Source organism: Tenrec ecaudatus, chromosome 17 (genome assembly GCF_050624435.1).
Source record: "Tenrec ecaudatus isolate mTenEca1 chromosome 17, mTenEca1.hap1, whole genome shotgun sequence".
NCBI lineage: Eukaryota > Metazoa > Chordata > Mammalia > Afrosoricida > Tenrecidae > Tenrec > Tenrec ecaudatus.
The window spans coordinates 39,150,927-39,170,451 of record NC_134546.1 but is presented as its reverse complement, the minus strand read 5'-3'; the positions used below and the strand labels follow the sequence as shown (position 1 = coordinate 39,170,451).

Here is a 19,525-nt window from a genome sequence, read left to right as displayed (position 1 = left end):
TATGTACAAATGTGCTTGACACAATGGATGGATGGATGGATGGATGGATGGATGGATGGATGGTGATAAAAGCCCCCAATAAAATGATTTAAAATTACATATATGCACTTGGTAAAATGGCTCAATTCACCCCATTAGGAAAATGCAAATTAAAGTAAAATGAAGTATCCTAACAACTCCAGTAGAATGCCTAAATCACATATTTATTGGTGAAGATATGGAATGCAACTCTCATATATTGCTTGTTGGTGTGTAAAACCATGTTGGAAGTGGTTCTGGCAGCTTCCTATATTAAATAAGTATCTACCCTATATCCTAGCAATCCTATTTCTAGGTATTCAACAAAAATGACAGAAAATATGTTACGCACACACAAGAAAAAAACATATAGCAAGAGTACTCCAGGAGAGTAATGGTACCTTGTTGGATCACTGTTGATCAGATTGTACCTGATGTTCAGATGCTTCTCTAAATTAAAAACAAAAAAAAGTATACAGGCAAGTTCATAACAGTTTTATTCATGACAGCCCAAAAGTGCAAACAGCCCAAATCTATAAATGTAAGTCTTGAACTTCTAGCTATCAAGAAGCACCTTGGGGAAAGGATGATGGCCACAAATGTACAAATGAGTTTGACACAATGGTTGATATGTGTGGATTGTGGAAAGAGCTGTATGAGCCCCCAATAAAATGATTTAAATTAAAAGAAGAAGCAACATCTTGGACTACAGGTTCAGGCAAGGTGCTTCAAAAAGGTCACAGCTGTGAAATTCCCACATGCGACTAATGACTGGACAGGAACTAAAATATCTGTGCAGTACATTACCAGTCAGCAACTAAAGTGACAATATGCATGAACTTCAAAACACTGTTGAGAAATGTCAATATTAGCCCCCAGAAATCAATAAGTACAATTCGATCCCAATCCCAACATTCTTTAATGAGGTGGAAAACTAAGCACCAGTTCTGCATGAGGAAAGCTACCTCCACGCTTCAAATAACCTGTACCGCATTGCCAATGAGTTGATTCCAAATTGCTCCTTTGAGTACACAGTCTCACCTTTGGAGAGGCTGTGGAGTGACCGATGGGTTTAAAGTGCTGACCGGGAAATTAACTCAATGCTTAACCAATCATGCCCCCAGGACCCTATTCGGAGAAGTGACCCACAATGGAAAAAGGAAATGTACAGGGCTTCACATTTCCCAATCTCTGAGCCCATTGTTCAGTCATCATAGTCAAAATAAGACACACAGACCAAGGGAACAGAACTGAAAATGCAGAAAGTAAAACCATCCACCTGTCATTGTCAGGTACTACTGAATTGGTTCTAACTCAGAGCAACCCAATGCACAATAGAAGGCAACAACCCCCAGTCCTATGTTATTCTCACAATCTTTCCTATGTTTGAGCCCATTCTTGCAGCCACTATGTCAATCAATCCATCTCCTTGCGGGTCTTCCTCTTTTTTACTGATTCTCGACTTTCCCACGCATGCTGGCCTTCTCCAGGACTGGCCTCCCCTAAGAATCCTGAGGGGGCTTGGCTTCAAAGAATGATGAAAAAAATTAAGATAATAAAAAATGTATACTAAGTTCTAGAAGCCACCTTGTATGTCCACAAGTATGTGACATGGAGCCTCTCCATCCTCTAAGCAGCATTCTAGATGCATTTGTTCCAGCACAGATCTGTTCCCTCTTCTGGCAGACAGTGCTATTTTCAGTATCCTTCATCAACATCATAATGTGAAAACATTCTTTTCCCATCTTTCTTATTCACCATCCAGCTTTCACATCCAGGTGAAGCTACTACAAATGGCTTCAAAACAAATTTTAAACAATTTTAAAGTGTGGTATTTTGCAGCAGATTTTACCATTTGATTTCTTGACTGCTATTTTCCATAGGCAAGGAGTCCTAGTGAAGTGGTGACCCACATTGAGTTGCTAGCTGCAAGGTCAGCAGTTCAAAATCACCACCTGCTCCATAGGAAAAAGATAGGCTTTCTATTATCATAAAGAGATACAGTCTCAGAGACGCACAGGGACAGTTCTACCCTACCCTATAGGTTCGCTGTGGGTCTGCATCAACTCAATGGCATTAAACTTGGTTTTGGTTTTATATTTCCATAGGCATTGATAGTGGATGAAAGTAAAATGAAATCCTTGACAACTTCAATAATTCAAAACTCCTCACCTACTGAATCAGAATTCTTTGGAGAGGAAAGGGGGCTAGAAACTCGCCTTTTGAACCAGACCCCTATATTACTCTTCTGTCCAGGAATGTTGGAGAACTGCTCCCTAAGTAGATAGTAAGAAAATTGAGATCTAGACAGTATATGAGTTACCAGTACTATCTATCTCATAAACTACACTTGTCATCTTCAATAAACACTATTCAAATCCTATCACACTACTCTGTTAAAGTTTCATTTTTTGTTCCTATGTGCTTCAAGATGTTCTCATTCCAAATCTCAGTCTTTCATTATCTAACTACCCTAATTTCTCATGAATCCCAATGCTAATTGTGGATGTTGGATTTTTTTAAATCCTGTTCTCCAGGGTTTTTTTAAATTCTTCCTTAAATGTCTACTTACTCGCCACTGTTCTCCTCCCCTCTGAAAGTGTTATGACTATGCCTCTGCACAGCCTTGTTGTTTTACCGCCTCAAAAACCAAGCCCAAAATTCATCTTTTCCACTCAGTGCTAAAGCACCTAACACAAAGATTCTTTCCAAATTTCCCTCAGCACTTGAAGAGCCTGCTCCTAATAGATGCATTTATTTTACTGAATTTGGGCATCACATCTCGATGACTCACCATCTCTATCCCCTGACTTAGAGAGAGTAGAACCTCTGGGGAGAAATGAACATGTTAGTCCTCTTCAAGGTTTTTCCTTTTGTGCTTTGCTCACTTTGCCCTCCTAGAGTACATTCTATTTACTAGGTCTTACTTTCTATAGAAGCAGCCCTGGTGCTGCGGGTTAAGCATTGGGTTGCTAACCTCAAGGTTGATGGTTCAAACCTTCTAGATGTTCTGTGGTACAAGATGAATGTGGCTGCTTCCATAAGATTTAGAGTCTCAGAAACCGTATCAAGTGTCACTATGAGTCGAAAAGACTCAATAGTATTAGGCAGGGGGTGTTTGGTTGCAGTTGGGGGAGTTCTGTACAGCTGAAGGAAGTGGCGAGAAAGACTAGTAAAGAGCTAGCTGCTCAGGGCTGAGCTGGACTAGACTTTAAACATTAAAAAAGACTTGAGGCATCTATATTGTTCAAACTACCTTACTGGCCTAAGAAACTAAAAAAACAAAACCCACTGCCTTCCTGTTGATGCCAACTCAAAGCAACCTGTAGGAAAGAACAGAACTGCACTTTGGGGTTTCTGAGACTTTACATTTCTATGGGAGCAACTTCATCTTTCTCCCTCAGCATGATTGCTGGGTTCAAACCATTGATAATTGTGTTTAACTGCTCAAATCGAAACCATTATGCCACTGGGGCTCCTGGTCTGCATTCCAGAGAAGACAATCTAGCTGAAAAATAAGGAAGTGCATTAGTCAAAGCTTTCCCTGTGTTGTACTAGGGCTGGCTAGACAAGATGCAGCTTCAATCAGGGAGGCAAATATCAACGGGTGCAGTGTTTCAATGATGTTTCTGGCAGCGGTTGTTTTTGTAGATTCTTTGCAGGACTATGTAATGAGGTTTGGGTAAAGGAGACGTTGCTGACAGGTGCCTTCGAGTCGGTTCAGACTCATAGTGACCCTCTGGTTGAGCCTACTGTGGCAGCCATTGTGTCGATCTTGTTGGCCCCTTTATTTGCTATCCCTCTACCAAATATCATGTCCTTCTCCAGGGACTTATCCCTCAATAACATGTCCAAAGTACGTGAGATGAAGTCGCGCCTTCCTGGCTTCTAAGCATTCTGCCTGTACTTCTTTCAAGACAGATTTATTGGTTCTTTTGACAATACATGGTACTTTCAGTATTCTTCGCCAGAACCGTAATTCAAATGCAGTGATTTTTCTAGGTCTTCCTTATTCAATGTCCAACTTTCACATGCACATGAAGTGACTGAAAATACCACAGCTTGGATCATCAGGTGCACCTAAGTCCTCAAAGTAACATCCTCATTTCAATACGTTAAAGAGGTCTAGTGCAGATTTACCCAGCGCAATGTGTCCTTTGATTTCCTGACTGCTGCTTCCATAAGCATTGATTGTGGATCAAAGCAAGATAAAATCTTTAACATCGACCTTTCTTTCTGTTTACCATGATGTTACTTACCTATCAGTCCAATTGAGAGTATTTGGGTTTTCTTTACAATGGGTTGTAATCTATACTGAAGGCTGCAGTCCTTGATCTTTATCAGCAAGTGTTTCACATCTTCATTTTTAGTAAGTCAGGTTGTATTACCTGCATATCTTAGGTTGTTAATAAGCCTTCTCCCAATCCTGATACCACATTCTTCTCCATATAATCCAGCTTCTTGAACAATTTGTTCAGCATACAGAATGAATAAGTATTGTGAGTGTTCTCCTGATTGTAAAACATATAGTATTCCCTTGTTCTGTTCACTCAACTGCCTCTTGATCCAGGTACAGGTTCTCTACCCGAGCATAATCACGTGTCCTAGAATTCCCATTTTCTCAATGCTAGCCACAGTTTGCTATGGTCCACGGTCAAATGCTTTTGCACAGTCAATCAAGCTCAGTGACTTATGCACCACGCGTGTGTCAGTTTATTATACAGCAGTGGCTTGTGTGTTGCCATGATGCTGGAAGTTCTATGTCACTGGTATTTTCAAACTCCAGCAAAACTGAGCAGGTTTCAGCAGAGCTTTTAAGCTAAGAGCAGACCATGAAGAAGGAATAGGCTGTTGACTTCAGAGGAGTTAGCCACTGAGAACTTTACAGGTAAAGGACAGCAAATGGTAAATATTTTTTAAATGTTCAAACTCCTGTACTGAGTCAATTGTTGTACTGATTATATTATTACTTAGAAATTAAGGTCATTACTCATCTAACTACAAGTCTTCCAAGGCTGTATCTATAAGCTTTGGCCACTCTCCTAAACTAAGAGATCTAGACATATTTCCAACTGATGCCTGGGGTTATGGCATTATGTATCTAAAAAGCAAGCCTAACAATCTAAAAGCAAACCCAGTTAATTCCTCGCCCTCAAACTTGCACATATTACAGTGAAACCGGCAAAAGCTAGGCTCTATGTAAGGCAGAACACTATCAGAAAAGGAAAATGGAAATATTTTCCACTAACAGAGTGATAGAAAGACTGTGTACCCTTACAAAGGCATAAAATGTGTGAGCCCTGAAAATGTAAGGCCATTGCATTGAGTTACGGTTCTCACAAGTTTTACTGTATACTTACACCATCAGGAACAGACTCATCTTCAACTTCTTTCCTTCATCCCCAAACAATAACCTAAGTCTATATGACTTGAATTCCTAAATCTCTCTGCCATCACTAAAGCTTAATGCAAACCATCATAGCCTCTCTGACCTGAACTAGGACAAACTCGTAAATAGCACCCTTGACTGATTATCAGAGGCCAGAGAGAATGCCACACTCACCACCCTACCATATCTATTTATTTACTCAATAATTATTTGGTGAATAAATGCCTCCAATTGCTTTTCCTCAGGCTTATTGTTTTTATTGCTGCTGTCATTCATTTTCTGAAACACAAAACGTGTTTGTGTCACTTACCCACCTAAGAAACACAGAAATCACTGTCCCTTGGTCGTCTGGTTCCCTACCACCCTATTGCACTCACTTAGCGCAAACGTTGTCCTTGGACACACTGTGACCTTTCATTTTTAATAATGTAGAGCAAATAGTAACTCAGCCTAGCTTAGTTTACTTTTATGAGCACCCTCATACTATTTAAAGGCATTGGCTAAACCTATATAGAAGTAATGAGTGAAGAAACAATCAGATGTTACAGCCAACTCTCAATTAACTTGTTTTCATAGCCTTATTAACACAGCAAACTGTAGACCAAACAGAAAAGTGAACAAAATGTCTCAGCTACCTGCTGAGCTTCATCCTTACAGTAAATCAATGTTGGAATTCCTCATTACAGGCTTATTTTGATTGCAGGCAAAGGGAGAACTTTAACTCAATTTTCACCATCGTTGTCATTTGTCTATCTTCCAACTAACACCTCCCTCCTTTCACACTTCTGCCATTTCTCCTCCCTATCTTCTTTTCTCCTGTCCAGTTCTCACTGAAGGCCCCGTGCTCCTGCACAAGGACATCAGCATCTCTTTGTCACTCTTCACTGCACAGCACTGAAAAATGCACAAAGCACTTGGCTCTCATGAACCAATTTTTTAGGTTTTGAAAATCAACGATCACATATTGAACAGTTTATATATAGCAGGTGCTGCCCTTGGTACTTCTCATATTTTATCTCATGTTTGAGCTTCTGTGACTCATCTCCTACACGGCTGGCTCGCCCCTCTGCTGAGAACGTCGTACCCTCCTTCACCAGCTCGTCTGTCTCTCATGCTGGGCTCACGCCTTCCTGGACTCCTGACGCAAGGAGACTATCTATACACCTGCTTCAATGCTGCCCCAATTACGGTTTTTCCCACCATGACTGCAAACCACTCTGAGAATTTAGATCTCTAGACTCATACTCGGGTAGTCTTTACTATTGTTTTTTCAATGACCATTAATGATCCAGCATTTCATCATGGCAACAGAATTGTGTGGGTAGCCAGAGTTTATGTACCAATCTCAAAGAATACACCAGAACATCCCTCTCTCCCTCACTACCATCGAATTGATGCAGACTCAGAGTGACCCTAGAGTACAGGGTAGAGCCGCCCCTGTGGGCTTCTGAGACTGGAATGTTTTTTATTGAGGTGGAAAGTGTCTTTTTCCCCATTAGGTGGCTGGTGGTTTTGAACTGTGGATTTTGCAGTTAACAGCCCCACATGTAACCACTACCCCACCGAGGCGCCTGGTAAAACATCCCTGTTGTTGTTAAGTGCCATCGAGTCAGTTCCGGCCCATAGCAATCTTATACACAATAGAACAAGACACTGACTGGTCCTGTGCCATCCTAGCTCCTTAAAAATCAAGCACTTAAGAAATTCCCTGAATCCAATCAAAGTACCTACCCTAGACGCCATCTCTTGTGGTACCACTCTCCAAAGTCAATCACAGCAAGGAGTAAAACAGCATTTCATAAAGGCTAAATTAAACTATTTCACCATGTAAGAGTGATCTCCTAATAAACTGGGAAGCTTTCAGAATTAATAATTTAAAGACCAAGGCCAGAGTCCCAACTCAGACATTATTACAGGGTTTCAAAAAGTCTACAGAAAAATGAAATCAAAAGATATAGAAAATTCCCCATGAACTTTTTAAAGGTCCCTATACTCACTGAGGAGAAAAGTCACTTAATTTCCCTCGGTGGAGTTTCTTCTTCCACAGAGCTAGTTCATACCAATTCTACCTTGCAGAACTATTAACAGCATTAAGTGAAAAATAAAAAAGCCATTGTAAGTAAACCCTTTTATAACTATTTTTACATAACGCATAGTGCTTTTCAGAGCGCTTCCCAATGACCCCCAGCTTTTTCTTGGACTTTCTGGCCCACCAGCATTGCAATAATGCCTTCAAGGAAGCCACAGAGCAGTGACTTCTGGATCCCCTTTTCTGGGTCACAACTCAGGCCCTATATGTATAATTTGGACTATCTTCTCATAAATATATTATCTTGTAGCAACATACACAAAAACTCATCAAAGGATGTTCCTGCAGCTTCTCCTTGTTGGCTTGGCTTTTAACTACCTGGAACACGGCAGAGAGTCAGCTGCAAACCTGGCAACTTTCACTGCCAGTATATCTTTTACATCATTTATAAAAATGCTAAATAAAACTGGTCCCCACTCTGATTATCTAAAGGGCACTGAGCTTAGCCTGGTCTCTCATGTTACTAGGTAGTCAAAGACTGAATTAGATATACCAGCTCTCTTTTGGCTACATGTGTATTTTAACATTTAAGATAAGTTTCCAGACTTCTTTCAACAGAGTACATGTAAATGTTTAGTTACCTTATCTTTTACAATTAGAATATGAAGAAGCTTCAGGAAATTCATGGAAAAAATGGAATTAAAAAGCAAATTTTCCCCACAAACTTTCTGAAGTCTATTTACAGTCTCGCTGACTCAAAGGTAAAAGACACCAATGTGCAGGACTACACGAGGTCATTCTTACTTTCCGCAAATCCAATCTCCAAGAAAGACCATCCTTCCTGCACTACTTACCTGATTCGTAGGCATGGAGTTGAATTAGAGACCTGGTAGTGCAGTGGTTAAAGCACTCAAATTGCGAACTGAAGGCCTGAAGTTCAATCCCACCAGCTGTCCAGTGGGAGAAAGATGTGGCAGTGCACTTCCATGAAGATTCACAGCCATGGAAACCCTATGGACTCTGTCCTGCAGAGGTACTATGAGTCAGAATCAACTGGACCACAATAGGCCTTTGGTTCTGAGAGTTCAGTTACTCTGTCATTTTCATTCCTTCATTCTATTTTTCTCTGCCCCATTTTACGTCTGTCGAGTAGTAGTGTTAGCCTAGTGGGTTAGAGGTTGGCAGTTCAAAACCACCAAATGATCCTAGGACCTGGAGGAAGATGCATTTTTCACTTCTGTAAAGAGCTACAGTCTCAGAAACCCATAGGGACAGTTCTGTCCTGTCCTATAGGATTACTCTGAGTCAGAATTGACTTGATGGCAGTAAGAGAGATTATTTAAATATTTTAAGTATATGTTATCTAAATAATCAAAGTATATTACTATACTTGATATATTATTTAAATATATCTAAAATATATTATTTAAATAAGCTTCTGCCATCTCTAATTTAAGAATTTTGGATATTTTTCCTATTCTAGCACAATCTTCCAATAAAAAAAGGAAGTCATAATATGAAGATACTACCCAGAACTGATAAATCCATTTCAAAATATACTCCATACAAAATTTTTTTAATGATCATTCCTGTTTCCTCTTACTAGCTAACATCACATTAAAGGTGAAGATACTGTTGGCATTAACATGTAAGTAAAATGTTGATGGGCTCCTAGAGAACCTCTCTGCACTCAATTTGGTAATAGAGCCACCGTGATCTTTCTCAAGTCATTGGACCGACACGCAAAATAGAGCTAGGCAGTTAAAGCAGCGGTTCTCGACCTATGGGTCGCAACCCGTTTAGGGGTCGAACAATCTTTTCACAGGGGTCGCCCGATTCATAACAGTAGCAAAATGACAGTTATGAAGTAGAAACAAAGATAATTTTACGGTGGGGGAGGGGTCACCACAATATGAGGAAACACTGAGAACCACGGAGTTAAAGTAACCTGAGGTAAACTTAGCCCACACTAACATGAGTCAACAATCTAGCCAAATTATCCTTCAAGATTACTTCTGCTCTAAGCAAATTCAGAGGCCCTTAAAAGTCAGATAGCTGGGGAACACAGGTGGAAGAATTCATTGAGTTGGGCAAAGCAAATCATTCAGTTTCTCTTTGTCATTATCTAATGTCAACATTGAAGCCAAGAACATTGCTCCCATAACTTAGGCTTAGGTAGTCCAGGTACCCACAAATGGCAGCCATGATGCCAGAGTGTGTTTGAATACACAAAGGGAAACAACCACACTTCAGACCAATAATAAAGCAGTGGTGGCTAAGTGCCATCAGGTCAAAGTGATCCTACATACAAGAGGAGAGAACACTGCCTGGTCCTGGGCCATTCTCACAATTGTCCTGTTTTACCTCACTGTTATAGCCACTGTGTCCATCCATCTCATCAAGGGTCCTCCTCTTTTTCGCTGACCCTTTATTTCACCAAGCAGGATGTTCTTCTCCTCCAAGGACTGGTCTCTTCTGATGGCATGTCCAAAGCATGTGAAACGTGTTTATTGTCTTTTAATATAAAAGCTATTTCTGAAGTCTTCTGAATCCATATTTAGCTAAATATTTAAACAATCTAAGTCTGCATGTATAGGTTCTACAAAATTCCTAGAATCAAAAGAAGTTTAAGAGTTGGTTACTTTTCAAACATTAAAATTCTGTATTACCTTGAAAGCACCATGCTAAGTGAAAAAGATCAGACACAAAAGAACTATTTTAATTCTACATATCTAAATGACAATTGGTTACCAAGACCAGGAAGGAGGGAGGGCAAGAAGAACGGAGAACTCTGGAACTAGATCACGGTGATGGTTGTACATGATAAAGACAACATCGCTGAACTGCACTCATAACCACAGAATGTTGCATTGTTGCTTTTTGTTTTGTTGGGTTTTCTAGTCACACACATATATTTAAAGTTCAGGGGATATTTTTCGTTTTCTAAGGCTATTATTAGCGAAAGAAAAATATGACCTGGGAATTTCTTATGTCTACCTAACTCTCTTAGTCCCACCACCACCACTCTGTAATAAAGAATTGATCATGTATTTCTCATGTAATGTACCACCAATAGAATGTCTGCCAGCAATATAAAACAGAATAGTAAGAATTAACTGCTGACATAATAAAGATGCTTTTAAGTTGTCAATTGTTCCTGATATGAACTCCCACACCTCTGGCTCTCTTCAATAGGCTCTCTTCAATGAAACACTAGAAATAAGAGCAATTAAAACACAGTATATTTTTTTAAATAATGCTTTAAAAATATTAACAGCTATAAACAAAGCAAGTCCTCATCAAAGGTAGCCTAAGACAAAATCAGAATAGGATATAGTAAATATGGCAGGTAAGAAGTTACATGGCTAAAAAAAAAAAAAGAAGTTACATGGCAGAAAGTACCGGTGCCAGAAAGGACCATAAAGATGCATGAGAATTAAGGTTAATAAATACAAATGAGGAGAGTTGCTATAAGCAATAGAAACACATGAGGAGCACAAGCAAAGACTACCAAGTGGAAGAATCCACTCCTTGGGTGATAGCTACATGATTAACAAGGGCAGGGCCCTGAGATATTGAAAGACTCCTACTGTCACCATCAAAAACACTTAGTAAAACCACCTGCTCATGACACCAGCAGGACCTGAGTTACAGCAAATTAGTGAGAACTATATATTAAAAAAGAAATTAGAACTGCAAATTCGACCATTTGGTAAACCCTAACAGAGTAATGAATAAACTAACCCCCCCCCAAAAAAAATCAAACTCACTACTGTCAATTCCAACTCATAAAGACATCAAAATATTCAAGTAATAGAAAACAAAAGGTTAGTGATTTCCTTATTCTATTATCAAGAACAGGTTAGAGTCACAATAACATTTACAAAGACCAAACCCAGTGCTGTGGAGTCCATCTCAAGTCATAGAACCCTAAAACACAGAGAACTGCCCCATGGGGTTTCAACGGTTGTGAATCTTTATGGAATCAGATGATAGACCTCTCTCCCCTAGAGCACCTGGTAGATTTGGGTTAACCTTTTGGTTAGCACCACAGAACCAACTGAGCACTTAAACAGTTAATAAGCCTTGTAAATTCCTGATTTTTTCACCTGAACTTGGGCCAGTCAGTCTCTAGATCAGGCGTCCTCAAACTGTGGCCCGCAGAGGACATTTATCCCGCCCGCCGGGTGTTTTTGCCCCGTTTGTTTTTTTTACTTCAAAATAAGATACGTGCAGTGTGCATAGGAATTTGTTCATACTTTTTTTAAACTACAGTCCGGCACTCCAACGGGTCTGAGGGACCGTGAACTGGCCCCATGTTTAAAAAGTTTGAGGACCTACTACACTTCACCAGGATACCTAATCAGTAGTATTTTTATTCTAACAGTGATTCTGCAACCAGGGTCTCCCAATGACACCCAGAAAAACAGACACAACTTCTCTTCCTTGAGGGCAGATCTAATCGAAGGTTCAATGCAAGCAGAGGAGGAGTAGAAAAATCACGAGGGCATCTTTTGTATTAACTGTCCCGTTGGGCAGACCAAAAGGATCGGGAAGTGGTTATGCATTGGGCAGTGATCGGGCTGTGAACTCGGGGGAGAAAGACTTTCACTCTGGAAACAGCTGCAGTCTCCGAAACCCACAGGGTGCCGCTATGAGTCACTGACCCAATGGCACTGAGATTGGCTTGGTTTTTAGGCAGACTATTATCTGATCATCTTTATCTAGGAACTTTTTGTTGCCTAAAAGAGATGCTTTGGAGTCAACAGCATGGAAACGAGTGGACATACAAGTGTCTGTATATACTTTAATGAACCATAAAAGTCATGTCAAATATTTTTTTTATCCTTACTGTGTGCTCAACTCACTGTCATTAGTTGCCTCTGACTCACCGCAACCCTGTAAGACAAAGCAGAATTGCCCCGTGGGTTTCCAAGGCTGCAGATCTTCACTGCTGTAGAAAGCCTCATTTGTCTCTGTCAGAGCGGCTGGTGGTTTCTAACTGCTGATTTTGTGGTTTGTAGCCCATTACACCATGTGTCTAATCCTCACTACTTCCCTAGGAGGGAAGACCCTAAGAAGCTGAAAGGTGGTTGGCTTGAGCCCACCCAGAGGCGCCTCAGAAAACAAGCCTGGTGATCGCCTCTAAATGGCTACAGCCTCGAAACCCCTAGGGAGCCGAAATGCTCTTCTGTGCACATGGGGTGGAACCGAGTCCAAAAAAGCCTGCAACTAACCACCACCACCACCCTATGCGCTGGTACTTTTATGAAAAGAAACCAAGGTCAGTTCTTTAAGTGGCTGGGACACAAAACCAGTCTTTTTTATTACAACTATGATAGAAATTACTTTCTTAATTATCACATAATTCTACTCTTTAAAGGAACAAAAATCCATTTTACCTATATAATAAAATGCTCACATTGACTAAAAATATTAATTTTCATAAAATCTTTGAAAATGAGTTTTAATTGTGAAAGCTCTTATGCAGTTACCATTTAGCACTAAAAAGTATGCAAGAGTTTTCACTGTATTGTCATCTCGATGACCCTTTCTCTTCAATCGAGTGAGAAAGAAGTATCTTCCAGTCCTTTACAATAAGGAGCACTAACCGAGAAGTTGGCAACTCACACCTAGCAGCCACTCCAAGGGACACAGAAGAGGCAGTCTGCTTTTTAAAAGATGTGCAACCTTGCAGACCTTCTGGGGCCGGTCAGCTGTGTGGCAGGCAACAGGTTTTCAACAGGCTGCACGTTTGAAACCCTTCCAAAAAATTCACTCAATTTTGCATCATTTCATATACAAAAATAGTCATTCGGTTCAAACATCCCCATCCTTAGAGGGAAACAGTATTACTAATAATACAAAACCCATGTCTAGTTGCCACCAGAAGGCCTTAAAACAAACACAACATGAATGTGATCAAGTCCAAAGGCCTGCATATCAAGCCTAGGTCTGCCACCATTAACTAGCAATTTAGTCAACTGTTCTGGGCCTTGGTTTCCCGATATGAAAAAGAATCATGTCCTGTTCTACTCTTTCAGCTGGAAAAGAAATGTGACTCATAGGCGTGTATCTTTTTCCTAGCTTTTCCATTCTGTTTCCCTGTTGCCATGATTTTGCAGCCATTGTGTATTTCCTTAGTTCTGCAATAGGAGAAAAAAAAGTCCAAAGCTAAACAAAGGTGAATGGGGGGGGGGGAGTAGAGGGGGTCCCTTCCTGACACGGGTTCTCAAGGTGAATAATGCAGGAGCTATTATGATGTAAGGTGTTCCCTTTCAATATTTTAGATTGCCAGGGGATGAGCCAGACCTTTTCTCTAAGGACAAATGGCAAAATTCAAGGACAATAGGGAGAAAAAAATAACCACATACATTTGTTATTCAAGGAATTAAAGATACCAACTGATATTAATACTAACACCTTTTTGCAGAAATGTTCTCTGAATGATGAACTAAAAGGAAAAGTAAGATACATGTTCTCTCTAAAATGTTCCTAAATAAAGCAAGCTTTCATTTTGTAAGTTATGGAGAAAGTATTCTCCAAATGTAAAGAATTGATAAGATAGCATCCTGCACTTCGAAAGTATTAAAAGGAATAAAGATCTAGCTGTACAGTTCTTAAGATCCCTCTTCTGAGTGAAATGAAGAATCTCCGTGGACAGCCGGTAACCCTGGTGGGCATTTCCTACCAGGCACATTCTCAGTAGAGTATTATGTAAATGCAAGAGTATTAAAATTAAGCTTTGGACATTAAGGTTCCCAAACTTTAGATCATTCAAGCAGATTTTTATTAGTATTACTTGCTAGAGCTGCTAGCTGACTGGACATCTCCTTTCCGGTTCAATATTTGAAGTTTAGAAATATTTGGAAACTTCTACCGAATTTGAATTTTCACATGACCTTGTAAAGAAACAATTAGAGGCGAGAGAGGTAAACCATGTTGAAGATTATTAATCTTCTAGGAGGAAAACGGAACAGCCCAGCCAGATCTACATTGTTAAAATGAGGAGTGGTAAACCACCGCTACGGACGGAGAGATTGCGATAAGAATTTCAAGGTACAGCGACGCGAATTTCCAGCAAGACGAAATCACTGGTAGACGACTCCGAAACACACACATAGATTTCCTTAAGGTTCGCTGAAAGCGTCAAGCAGCGAGTCTCTTCTCTGATGGAATTTTTTTTTTTAATTTTTTTGTAATGTCTAAAACCACCTAGCGACTCGGAACCCCCTAGTCTTTTTTAAAGTTCGGAAGCAATTCAAGATGCTGTGTTCGTTAACTGCTTCTTAGCATCCTTCGTTAAACCCAATTCCCTCTCCAGGAAGTCATTTCGCTGGAGCTACTCCAATGTCCAAACCGGAGTCCCAAGGACTCGTCGGAGCCCAAAGAGTTGCAAAAGGGTCGCCCCTGCCCCTGGCCCCGCACCCTCCTTCACTGCAGGTGACATCCACCTGGGGCTCCAGTCACCTCCCTCACATCCCAGACCTCTTCTCCTCGACCTTGAGGACCCCCAGACCGAGTCCCAAGAAACTTACCCGGGGTCCCCTTCCCTGCTGCTGCCCTAGCTGCCCCCGCGAGGGCTCCGAGGGCTTCCCACCGACCCACCACGACCCCGATCACCAACGCCCTCCTACTAGCCTGGGGCGACCTCTCCCCTCAGGTGCCTCCGAGCAGAAGAGCGATTCGACAGGAAGCACACGGGGAGCCAAGCGCAAGGACACGCGGCGCGGGGCGCACGGGGCTCGCGGCCCGGGCTGGCCGTCCCTCGCCCGCCGTCCTCCGCTTGGCCGGCCCATCCCGGCCCGAGGGCCGGTGCTGCCTCCGCCCGGGGTGTTGGGGCGCCGGGCGTGGGCACCCGAGGGACGGGGCGGCGGCCGCTAACGGCGGCAGCGCCCGAGGCGCGGACGCGGGCGCGAGCTTGAGGGACACTCACCGGTCGGGGGGCGCGGAGCGGCCTCATGCAGGGGGCACCTGCGGCCAGGCTTGACGGGCCCGGACGGCGCAGCCACCGGGAGGGCAAGTCCGCCTGCCCGCCCCGCCGGCCCCGTCCGGTCCCTCCGACTGCCCGAGCGAGCAGCCTCGCTTCCTCCACACGGAGCGCGGGGACCCCAGCTCCGCCGGATGCCCCCGCCAGGCCCCCACCCCCTTCCCCGACCGCCTCCCCCTCTTCACCCTTTTCCCCTCCCCCCCTCCCCCCAACCCCCACCGGAATGGAAAATACCTCCCGGGGCGGGGGGCGGGCGGGGCCACGCCTCTCTGAAGGGCAGCCTACCGTGACCAATAGCAGGAGGCGCTCTGGGGGGGCGGGATTCCGAGTGGCCAATCCGGAGGCGTGTCGGTGAAGGCCGAAGGAGGGGAGCGGGGAGCGAGAGGGGGCCGGCCCGGGAGTCAGGGAGGTCCAGCCGCCCGGGTGCGCGCGGTGCGCGGCTGCCATTTTGGAGCCGGGCAGCGGCGACGGCGGCCGGGTCCGGCTGAGGGGGAAAGGGAGGAGCCAGTCAGGTGAGAGAGAAGCGGTCACGTGGGCTTGGGAGGCGGAGGGGAAAGCGGTCGGTGGGGCCGAGGGGAGGGTTCAACGGCGGCGAGTCACGAGGACTGGGGGCGGTCACGTGGCCCGGGAAGGGCCCTCGGTGGGCTTGCGGGTGGGAGGTCAGCGTGAGGTGGGAGAAGAGTGAAAGCTTTGTCCTTGTTTCAACTCCTGTCATGGAAAAGGAGAGAGAGATGCTGAATGGAGGGCGGGCGTGCAGGGTAGGAAAATGTGAATGAGTTTCCCTTAGCTTGAAGCCACCCCGTTACCAAATTCCAAGAGCCCAGGGCAGCCCCTCATTTCAATCCTGCATTCCCGGGCCCGCTCCCAGCTGTCATCAAAATACCATTCGGCTAGAGGAGGGTTCTGCGTCCCTCTTTTTGCCTGCACTTTATACGGACGAGCCCTCCTAGAAATGGCTGAAGGAGGACAGAACCCGAACTGCGGGATCGTGACGCCTGCCCGACTGGCCTTTTAGAAACCTTTTGTCATTCACAAATTTACCAGCTTCCTGTTTGACTTCTTAGTGTTTGAATGCATCTAAAGGTACCCCCCAAGGAGAAAACAAACAACCTGTCTGAGATCCTGTCTCAGCCTTACTTCAATTTGTCATCTATAGCCCGTCCCCTTCCCCCAATTGCCTGCTAAATGTGCCCCTCTTTAAGCAAGCTACCAGTGACCACCCTATCTATGACCAAGTGTCACGTTTTATCCCCTTAACTTGGTCTCTGCTGCAGTAGAGCTGCAGTAGATTCTGAGCATGATGTCCTTGAAGCGTTTTCTCCCCACCCCAACCCCCACCGGGCTCCCCTGACACTAAACTCTTGAGGAAACTTTTCCCAATCTGCTTTTTGTTGACCCTTCCATTTGAGGTTTCCCAGAGTCTGACCCTCAGCCTTTTTCTCAATAAGCGCATTGTGGTTCTGCACACTAGGTGAGCTCCCCCATTAGCTTTAACTGCTGAGTGCACATTTAATGAGAGCCATATCTGCTTATGTAAGTGCTTGTTGAACATGACATCACCCTTGAACCTCAGGACAGATCCAATTCAGAAATCACAGACGCTCAATAAAAAACAAAGCAACTGATTGCTGTAGTCACTGTGACCCTACCTGTAGGACACAGTCCCAACTGCTCCTTAGGGTTTCCAAGGCTGTCATCTTTACTGAAAGGAACCCAGGTAGCACTGTGGTTGACTGTGAGGTCAGCAGTTCAAACCGACAAGCTGCTCCAAAGAAAGACCTAGCAGTCTGCTTCCAGGAGCTTTGGAAATGGTGTGGTTCTATCCGTCCTGCAGAGCCCCTGTAAGTGGGAATCAGCTCAGTGGCAATGGGTTCATCTTTACAGAAGCAGACTCACATCTTACGTTTCCCACAAAGTGACTTTCACAGCAGCGTGTAGATTCGAACTGCTGATCTGATCAAGCCAGTTAGCAGCTTAACCACAGTGCCGCCAGGGCTCCTTCCAAGTATCCTCTTACTGCCATCAAGTTCATTCTTACTCATAGCCACTCTATGTGGGCTTGTAAGTATGGGGGCAGACAGCCTCCTCTTTCTCCCGCAGATGCAAACTACTAACCTTGTGGTTAGTAGCCCAACTCTTAACTTACCACACACCAGTCTTCTAGTTCAAGGTGTGTTGTTAGGGACCATCAAGTGGATTCATACCTTAATGACCCTGTGGGCAACAGAACAAAGCACTGCCTTGTCCTTAGCAGTTCTCACAATTGTTATGTTGGAACCCAGCCTTGCAGCCACTGTGTCAATTCACAGAGTTTCTGCCACAGGGTATAAGGGTGAACAAAACTTCAAAGGTTACTGACTGGGCTGTAAAGAAACAAGGCAATCCAGGGGGAGCAGTGAAGACAAGAAAGAGAGAAACCTTTAATAACCTCCCCAATGTGCCGGTCTCTCTCTCTCTTCTTGTTCTGGCAAAGGAGGTCGTCCCTATCACTTCACCTGGACCTTCTTCTAAAACTCAAACTCACTTGCCAGTGAGCCAATTCTGACTCACAGTGACCTATAAAGCAGGGTAGAACTGCCCCTGTGAGTTTCTGAGACTGTAACTCTTTACAGGAACAGAAAGTCTCGTCTTTCTCCTGAGGAGCAGCTAGTGGTTAGCCGTCTAACACGTAACCAGGAAGCCACCTCCATCATATAAAGGAGGCTTGCTGGCACAGTGGTTACAGCACAACAAGTGCTAATCAAGAAATTGGCAATTCAAACCCACGAGGGAAAGATGATGCAGTCTGCTCTGTGAAGCTGATACCCTGGGAAACCCCCTCTTTATATAACAGCTCCCCAAGACAAGTCCCCCACCTCTACTGTAAGCTACTTCGATGGCAGAGCTTCCTATCTTACACATGGCCCCCAACCCTATGCCTTGGCACAGAGTAGGTGCTAAGGGAGTGATTGTTAAATAAACCTGTGAATTGCCTGACACTTAAAACAGACTCCTACAAAGGCATCCAAATTCAAGTGGGAAACTCAGTGACCTCTCCCCTCTTTGAAGGCAGTGGCAGTGATGCCCCAAGGCAGGTATCAGAGTTATGAACGATATCACCCCTTTGGTCCCTTACAGGCTTGGGAATCCATGATACCATACTGCTTGCGTGAAAGTAGCTGCTTCATAAATATGACTTTGCTTGGAGCAGTGTTTCTGGAAGACAGCATCTATAGCATTAGTTTGAAATTACTGAATGATCTCTCACAGCTGGCAAAGGGAAACTGGGATGGCTGATAGAAGTTGCTCATTGGTGCCCCCTTAAAGTGGTACTCAAGGCAAGTGTCATGCCCACCATTCTTTTGATACACCTCTGTATACTTGACAATGCCAGGTATGATTTCAACGTGCCCTTTGTTTCTCATGGTGAGCTTCAAATCCAGAGAGCTCTGGGTGAGCCACCAGGACGGGCCCTGCAGGAAAAGGTTGCAGTGGCCACTTCCCTTGGTGTGTCCAGGCCCTTGAGTATTGCACCCAACAGGGAGAGAGATGCTGCCAGTTCCGACCTAGTTGTTGCAATTAAATCCAAGTGCTGGCAAAGGGCAATACCTAAGTTTGAAGTATTATTATATATTTTATCATTATTAGTCACCCAGCTGTCCAGCCCAGCAAGCCACAACAGGGAAACATTGGGAAGCTAAGCACCTCTCCCATCTGGCGTGAACCAGTACCAGGGACATTGGCACAGAGTCTTCAGCAGGCGCCAACACTGTCAGGATGAGGCCTTCTGTCCCATGTCTTTGACCAGATAAATGTTTAAAGGTGGGAAGGAGAAGTTTAGAAAAAGGTCTTACGACCCTTTTAGTCTCCACTTCTCTAGAATGCTCTCCTCAGCTGTGCGCTGATTGCATAGATCTTTTTCAAAATATTCCTTGACCTGCCAGCTTTCTAAACTTTGCTTCCCAGATTCTCCTATGGGTAAATGACATTGCATTCATTAAGAGTACAGAGCACAGGAAAAAGGTGTTTTACTTTCAAGAAACTTAGGGGATAGCCCAAATCATTCAGAAACTAGGCAAATTCTTGTCGGGCTGGACAAGAAATCTGCCATTTATTGAGC

The 19,525-nt window shown here is 43.6% G+C and overlaps 1 protein-coding gene across 3 annotated transcripts in view; it reads right to left on the bottom strand.

Moving 5' to 3' along the window:
* Positions 1 to 15,833, bottom strand: part of SOCS5 (suppressor of cytokine signaling 5) — an 84,563-nt gene extending 68,730 nt beyond the window's left edge. The window contains exon 1 of one of the 3 annotated variants that reach the window (XM_075535978.1): positions 15,712 to 15,833. The gene's annotated coding sequence lies outside the window, so the exon portion shown is untranslated. Of the gene's footprint in view, positions 1 to 14,974; positions 14,994 to 15,372; positions 15,586 to 15,711 lie in introns of those variants that run through there. The other 2 variants (XM_075535977.1, XM_075535979.1) reach the window with 2 other exon arrangements.
* Positions 15,834 to 19,525: the final 3,692 nt, after the last annotated feature.